The sequence below is a fragment of the Nycticebus coucang genome, chromosome 4 (genome assembly GCF_027406575.1).
Source record: "Nycticebus coucang isolate mNycCou1 chromosome 4, mNycCou1.pri, whole genome shotgun sequence".
Taxonomy (NCBI): domain Eukaryota; kingdom Metazoa; phylum Chordata; class Mammalia; order Primates; family Lorisidae; genus Nycticebus; species Nycticebus coucang.
This window is the reverse complement of record NC_069783.1, coordinates 122,611,713-122,619,210: the sequence shown is the minus strand read 5'-3', so window position 1 is coordinate 122,619,210 and position 7,498 is coordinate 122,611,713.

Below are 7,498 nucleotides of genomic sequence, written 5' to 3'. Positions count from 1 at the left end.
CTGTCAGCTAGGCTGACACCATGGCACTCCAGGCCTGGGGCGACATGTCTGTGCCCCAAGTCTCCCAAATGTGGGTTTCTGGAGACTGGGTCAAAGCACGTAGATGAGTCTCAACCAGGAAGTACTTTAATATAATGAACTTTGTCAATCTTGTCAGACCCTCCCCCAGGCTGAGCTAGGCCCCCACCGGCCTGCTCTTCTGCCCCCATGCTTAGCCCCTGGTGCGATATATGCCTATATATTTGCTCATCTGATAGAAATCCATGAAGATGAGACTGGTGTTCTACTCTTCATAGCTTCCTAGCTATCTAGGCCTCAGTTTAGATGCCACTTCTTCTAGGAAACCATGCTTGACTTCAGCCCCAAATGGTTTAGGTGCCCCCAGTGAGAGTCCCTTTATCATAGAAAACACTGCCCCATTTTTAACCTGTGTGTGTCTCCCTCAATAGTTTAGGAATTATGTGAGTTTGCTACTGTATTCATCAATCTATTTCATAAATATCTATTTGATCACCGTCTGTGTGACACATGCTGTTCTAGATATTGGGGATACAAAGTGAGGAAAAATAAATCAGCTCTCATGGAGCTTAGGTCACCATGGTGAGAGGATGGGCAATGAACCCACAAAGTACACAGCATGTCAGGCAGCGATAAGTGCTATCAGTGTGACAGTATGACATGGGATGCCATCGTCAGGTGGTTCTGAACAAAGGGGCGAATGACCTCACTTTCCTCCTGAAAGTACCATCCAGGCAGGGCACAGTGGCTCATGCCTGTAATCCTGGCACTCTGAGAGGCTGAGGCAGGAAGATCGCTTGAGCCCAGGAGTTTGAGGTTGCTGTGAGATAGGCTGATACCTTAGCACTCTAGCCACAGAGTGTTTTCTTGTGTGTGGTCTCAACAACAACAACAACAACAAAATTGTACCACCCTGTACTCTGTGTTAAGAGGAGAGTGTGGGGAAGCAAAGGCAGGTGCCAGAAGGGCAGGGTGGAGCTATTTCAACTATCCAGGTGAGAGATAGTGGTGATTTGGATGAAGGAGTAGGGATGGTGAAAAGTGGCCAGAATCTGGATATGGTTTTTAATGTTATGTCTTGAGTGGCAAAATTGGTATAAAATAAACTGGATCTACTTGCAAATATAACTTGATAAGCTTTGATATAGGTATGCACTTGTGAAACCATCACCACAATTAATGAACAAACCCACTCCTCCAAATCTCGGATGCCCCCTGTCATCCACCTGCCTCTGCCCATCCCCAGTCACCAATGTGTTTTCTGTCTCTGTAGATTAGTTTAACTTTTCTAGCATTTTTCTATAAATGGTGTGATACAATACTCTTCCATGTCTGGCTTTTCTCACTCAGTGTCATGATTTTGAGATTCACTCCTGTTGTTACATGTTCTAATCATCTGTTTCTTTTTATTCCTGAGTAGAATTCCATTGTATGGCGGTATCACAGATTGTTTATCCATTTACCTATTGCTGGACATTTGGCTTATTTTCTAGATAAATAATATATGTTGAAGGCAGGGATGAAAGAATTTGCTGATGGATAAAAAGCAGAGTCATGGGTAACTCCAAGCTTCTTAGCTTAATAACTAGGGAGATGAAGCTACAATGACAGGGAACGCCGTAGGTTAGGGCAGAAGACCTCTAACCCCCAGCACACTGCCTGGCACAGGGTGGGAGCTCGGTCAACATCTGATGAGGACAAAGAAAACAAAAGGAAGTACACGTTCAGCTTTGGATGCTGGTAATTCAAATTCTCAGCTTCAAGCCAAGCTACACATCTTTTCTCCCTTTCACATCCCCTGCTCACTCCCCAAGCACAGGCAGTTATAATCATAAAGAGACTCCTTGGGCACAAAGGAGCTAGAAGGCAGATTCAATTAGAGCAGAAACCCTTGTTCTCAAATGGCCTCTGGTCTGGGAAGCATTGTTTTCTCCCCAGCATGGGGCTGAATGCACAACTGTCCTCTTTGGTTTTCGAACAATAAGCTTCTAAATTACTTACCGCCTTGGCAGACCCACTTGAGATCTATGAGACTCTAAGACCTCTTCTCCCCCTCTCTCCCCTGCCCGATACTTGCCAAATGCTCCAACTTCAAGGGTGTCTGACATTTACTTCACTAAGGCTCAGCCCTAAGATGAACTATTATTACAACGTGCATACCTCCAAATTTTTAATGGCAAAAATATAAAATAAAAAGGCACTACACAGATGAAAAAATAGAAATAGCCAACAAATGCAAAGGAGAGAGGATGCCCAGCCTCGCTAGTCCTTGAATGAAAATGTCTGCAGTCTTGTAAGAAGAAGATCTTTCTCCTCTCAATTTGGCATGATTACAGCAAATGCAAATAAGTTAACATTGGCAAGAGTGTGACAGGAATGTACTTTGCTGGTAGAAGTACAAATTAGTACAGCAACTCTGAAGGAGGCTTAAAAGCGCCCATAGTCTTTGACACCAAAATTCTACATCTAGGAATTTGTCCCAGGCAAATTGTTCTGGATGTCTGTAAAGATATTCCTCTCGATCATTATGTATAATAGAAAGTGTTACTAACCACCTGTATGTCTTGTGATGTCAGAAAAAACTAACTCTGTTTCTCTGCCTATGTATACTCTCACAACGTAATCAACATAATCAGCTGCTGATACCAGGCCTGTGAGGTTTTTACCCCAAGCATTAAGCAAGCAATTCTGCAACAGATATCAGTTGGTGTCCTTCATTCAATTCTGACACTAGCTGCCTGGAGATAGCATCACATCCCACAGGTAATAGGTCACCATCTGTACTTCTAACTGATAGGCAACAAATCAGGGTTTTTCAAAATTTCCTTCCTTGGGTTTGATTCATTTGCTAGGATAGCTCATAGAACTCAGGAAAACATTTACTTATGCTTACTAGTTTATTATAAAGGATATTATAAAAAGTACAGATGAACAGCCAGGTGAAAGAGATGCATAGGGCAAAGGATGTGAGAAGGGGTGTAGAGCTCTCAGGCCCTCTCCAGGTGTCTCATTTTCTAGACATGTTCATGAGTTCAGCTGTCTGGAAGCTCTCCAAACCCCTTACTGTTGGGTCATGTAGGCATGATCAATTAAATCATTGGCCATTGGTGATTAGCTTAATTGTCAGCCTCTCTCCCTTCCCTCAGAGGTTGGAGATGGAGGCTAAAAAGACCCAGTCCTCTAATCCTGCCCCGGTCTTTCCTGTGGTCAGTGTTCATCCTGAAGCTACAGAGGGACTGCCAGCCACCAGTCAATCTGTCAGTATTCAAAAAGACACCTATCACTTTGGAGATGCCAAGGATTTTAAAAGTTGTATGTCAGGACACAGAAACTAGCACAAAGACCAATACCTATTTCACAATACCTCAACATGTGAAGAAATTATGATGCTGCCAGTCAACAGAAGAACAGAGAAATGCATTGTGTATATCTGTACATGAATTACACTGCAAGAAACATGAATGGATTAGCAATACTACATGCAACAACACGGCTGATTCTTTCAAACAGAACATTGAGTGAAAGAAGAAAAAAAAAAGAATATACAGATTAAGATTCCATCATACCAGATTCAAAAATAGGCAAAATGAAACTACAGTTTTAGGAATGCAAAGATGAGGGTTAAGACCCTAAGAGAAAATAATAAAGTAATTTCAATTAAAGGCAAGATAATAGTTAACACCAGAGAAGAGGGAGGAGGGAAGCAGTGGTCCTCAAACTTTTTAAACAGGGGGCCAGTTCACTGTCCCTCAGACCATTGGAGGGCCGGACTATAGTTTAAAAAAATAAAAACTATGAACAAATTCCTATGCACACTGCACAAATCTTATTTTGAAGTAAAAAAACAAAATGGAAACAAATACAATCACACCGCCTTGTGTGGCCCACGGGCCGTAGTTTGAGGACCCCTGGTTTGCAACATTTCCCTTCTTGTCCTCAGTGGTAATCACACGGGTGCTCACATTGCTGCTATTCTTTGTGCTGTGCCATCCCACCCCTGGTTCTTTCATTGCTAATCAAGATCGAAGAGGGAGAGCATTTGGTGGGACCTCATCTATCGTGCATAATGGATGCTACATTTCAAATCTATTAAGAGTAGAGTATAAATGTCTGACCACAACAAATAAGTAAGTGAAGTGATGTCTATGTTAATAAATTTGATGTAAGCATTCCACATTGTATATCAAATCAGCACACTGTACCTCATAAATATACACAGTTAAGATTTAATTAAAAAATAAAGTGAAAAAAAGATCAGGGGGTGAGATTCTTTTCTTCAAAGTTTATAAAGGAAACATCTCTGAATTTGCTAAAATTCAGTAACAGAGAAAGAGAGGAGAAAGAGCTGGCATAGCTAGCTAACATTCTGCTCTTTGAACTAATTAGTTAAATAAAAATTTGTTTGAGTTGGAGGCAATGGTGGAGAGAGAGCAAATGCCTGGTAAGAGGAAGTCACAGGTTCAGCCACCAGGTATGGAGTTTCTGCTTAAGCGCTAAGGACTGTTCTAGACATGGGGGTAGAATAAAAACTGATACCATCTGGCCTTAAGAAAGTGATAGTACAAGGAAAGGCGGCAGAATAGCAGGGAAATCAGTCAATTTAGAGGGATAAGAAAAAAAATGGAGGCCATAGAAGGAAAACAAAGACAGAAGGGTATTTCTTTTTTCTCTGACTCACTATTTCTATTCCAGCGCAATGCGGCAGCAGTTAGCAACTATCTGGTATCAGAAGGAAAGAATTGCCTCCTTCAGGGCAGCGCTTGTGGCTCAAAGGGATGGGGCGCTGGCTCCATATGCTGGAGGTGATGGGTTCAAACCCAGCCCCGGCCAAAAAAAAAAGAATTGCCTCCTTCGTCCTTGCAGGCCTAAGTTCAAGCATATGTCAGTGCACTGGTGCCCCCTCCTAGAAATTAGAAGGAGACTTCCAGTCCATGGGAGCAGGTGGGCTCTTCCTAGTCAAGAGGAGAGGATGAGCTTATAGCTGAAGGTCTCTCTGTGTTAAAAATATTCTGGCATCTAAGGTGGCACCCATAGCTCAGTGGGTAGGATGCCAGCCACATACATCGAGGCTAGCCAGTTCGAGCCCAGCCTGGCCAGCTAAAACGACAATGACAATTGCAACAAAAAAAATAGCCGGGCATTGTGGCAGGTGCTTGTAGTCCCAGCTACTTGGGAGGCTGAGGCAAGAGAATCCCTTAAGCCCAAGAGTTTGAGGTTGCTGTGAGCTGTGAGGCCATGGCACTCTACCCAGGGTGACAGCTTGAGACTCTGTCTCGAAAAAGAAAAAAAGAAATTCTGGCATCCAATTCAGAAACTAACATGTGTCTCCATGATGATTATTAGTTAAAACCATAACAACAACAATAAGGATGAGTATAAAATTTATTGAGGAATTTAAAGTGCCAGATGCTCAGCTTGCATTATTTCGTTTTTTCACATACCTGAATAGGTAGTATTTGGGGGAATTATTAATATTCTTATTTTACCAATGGGGGAGTGGAGAAACAGAGAAATGAAGCTAGTTGACCAAGGCCACAGAGCTGGTTGGTGGCAGAGTTGGTGTTAGACCCAGAGCTGCCTGACTCTAAAGCACTGTGCTGAGAGGGGCGCGCACGCTGCCACAGGGCAGGTGCATTCTCCACAGGGGCCCTTCTCCACAGGGGCCATTCTCCACAGGGGCCCTCCACAGGGCTACTCCGCTTACTCCTGAAGCATTAATTTGGGAGAAAAGGAATCTCCAGGCCAGGAATGCAGTGTGGTAAGGGAGAACTGGGCTGATGTTGAATTGCCTTGGTGGCTTTTTCTCTGACAGTGAATGTGGGGCTCCTGAGGACAACCAGGTAACCACCTTCCCAATGTGCTTGTGAGTTATATAGTAGTTTCCACCTTCCCCCTTCATGGTGGCCCAGGTCCTGTACACTAAGATTGCTGAGGGAGACAGATTGGCCTTGTGGAGGAAAGTCCTTGGGGTCCATCAAGGCTCTGAGGGAGAGATTAGTTTAGGTGTAGCAATAATTCCCCCCGGCACTGGGAGGAATTGGGGAGATGGCAGACTCCTCTCCATGGGGCGTTTCCTGCACTTCTTGTGTTACAGTGATGAGGCATCTGCTGCCTCCCATCAGATAACCTCTCAGGCTACAACCCTGACAATCCGTGGCTCACACTTGTGCTCTCGAGTGGTGAGAATGTGGCCAGTGATTCGGGCATTGGGAGGTGAATGCGACTGAGGAAAAAGATTAGGAGAATATAGAGATTTAGTAAGGTACAAAGTCAGACGAGAGTTCCGGGAATGATTTTGATCATGACTGCTACTTGTTGAGGACTTACTACATGCTGGGATCTGTGCTTCATGCTTCATCCATATTACCTCACTAAAATCTCACAAGAAACCTTCAGAGGTACAATTATTGGCTCCACTTTATAAATTAAAAACTTCCAGAGGTAAAGTGATATTGCTAGGATACATAACTAGTAAGCTGTGGGTCTGAAACCTAAACCCTGACCTTACCTTTCTCCAGCGGTCCATGCTCTTAGCTTTACAAGATACTGCTTCTCAGCTCAGAGCGATTAGCTCTGGAATGAGTTTAGCAGATCACAGAAATTAAAACATTAAATATGTGGGGAGAGGGAGAGAGAGGAGGGGAGGGAATGGGGGAAGAGGGGAAGGAAGAAAAGAGATGAAGGGAAGGGAACAGAAAAGGAAGAGAAGACTAGGAGAAAGAGAAAAAAGAAGACAAGAAGAGAAATTGTCAGTGTGCAGTATCTAGTGAGATGTGAAACAAATATCAAACAAATATAAATATGTGTTTCCCACTGTGTGTGAGCACACACGCTTCACCAGTTGGCCATGTAAGATGTATTTCTTAATGTTGATTATGGTCCAAAATAGCTTTGAGAAACACTGCTTCAAAGTCTTTTATCATTTTTTCAACAAAGACAAAGTTTGAAATGGGTGCAAGGTGCTCCCTTGAGGTTCTGTCCAGGCTACTGAAAACACAGGCATTAATGCATGAGCTCTGTCCCCAAGAAATCCAAGTGCTGCAGAGAAGACTGACTCAAACAATGCCAGGTGTAAAGCTTAGCAACGGAGGAAGTTCAGGAGGCTGTTAAGAGGAGGGCAAGTCTCAGAGGAGTCCCCTACCCCCATCCTCCATGAGCTGAACCCCGAAGTTGCCAAGGCACATAGGTTATGAGGTTCCTGGGAAAGAAAATTGATTTATCATCCATATAAAAATGGAAATGTTGGGCGGCGCCTGTGGCTCAGTCAGTAGGGCGCCGGCCCCATATGCAGAGGGTGGTGGGTTCAGGCCCGGCCCCGGCCAAACTGCAACAAAAAATAGCCGGGCGCTGTGGCAGGCGCCTGTAGTCCCAGCTACTCGGGAGGCTGAGGTAAGAGAATCGCTTAAGCCCAGGAGTTGGAGGTTGCTGTGAGCTGTGTGAGGCCACGGCACTCTACCGAGGGCCATAAAGTGAGACTCTG